The sequence below is a fragment of the Bison bison genome, unplaced genomic scaffold, assembly GCF_000754665.1.
Source record: "Bison bison bison isolate TAMUID 2011002044 unplaced genomic scaffold, Bison_UMD1.0 scf7180017864276, whole genome shotgun sequence".
NCBI lineage: Eukaryota > Metazoa > Chordata > Mammalia > Artiodactyla > Bovidae > Bison > Bison bison.
Window position 1 is genome coordinate 480,612 of NW_011494848.1, and position 970 is coordinate 481,581.

A 970-nucleotide genomic window follows, 5' to 3' on the forward strand; every position below is an offset into this window, starting at 1 on the left:
CCCCACCCCCCCCACCTCCCACCTGCCCTAGGCTTTTGTTAACACCTCTCCCTCTCCAGGGAACACCCTTATTCCTGACTCCACCCACTGAAGTCCTCCTGAGCCTTACAGTGTTGGTGGAGTACTCCAAAGCTCTGCCACTTAAAAACAGTTATTCCCTAGGGACTGCCCTGATGGTCCAGTGGTTAAGCTTTTGCCTTCCACTGCAGGGGGCATGGGTTTGATCCCTGGTTAGGAAGCCAAAATCCTACCTGCCTCCTGGCCAAGAAACCAAAATATAAAACAGAAGCAATACTGTAACAAAGTCAATAAAGACTTTAAAAATGGTCCACGTCAAACAAACAAACAAAAAAACCTTAAAAAAGAACCCCCAAAACATATTCTCTGCTTCTAAGAATCCCAGTTCTACTTAAATATTAGGCTAGGATTCCTAGAAGCCATGGATGGTAGAGCAACCCCCGGTGGTCATATGTCCCAGGCTCAGTTCAAGGGGTGAGGGGGGAGTTTGCTAGGAGGTCTCTAGGAAATAGCTGCCTCCTTGATAAGAAAGCAGGAGAATTCTTTGTCCCCTACCCCTCAGCATCTTGCATTTGAATACAGTCAGCAGAGGATGCGATTCTCAGAGCTACCACAGCCATCTTGTGATTGTGAGGGGAGAAAGAAGAGGGCTGACATGCTCAGATATCTGAATCAGCGCCGGAGGCCATCTACCGCCAGGCTACTTCTTGTGTAAGAAAGAACCAGTCCTCTTCCTTTAAACCACTTTGAAGGAAAGTTACAGGGCTCAAAATAGCCTGGAGTTAAAATTCCCCTCTGGGTCCTCCCCACCGTTCTATGCAAAACAAAGAACTCTCTCACCCGAAGGCAAGAAAAATGGACATTAAGGTTGATTATGCCTAGCTCCCAGCCAGTCCAGCCTCTGGCCGATCTCCAGAATTCCTTGCCCCAGCCATTTAAGAGATAACTACTC

The 970-nt window shown here is 47.8% G+C and overlaps 1 protein-coding gene across 2 annotated transcripts in view; it reads left to right on the top strand.

Moving 5' to 3' along the window:
* Positions 1-970, top strand: part of DNAJB13 (DnaJ (Hsp40) homolog, subfamily B, member 13) — a 15,253-nt gene that overhangs the window by 7,168 nt on the left and 7,115 nt on the right. The gene's annotated exons all lie outside the window — the stretch shown is intronic.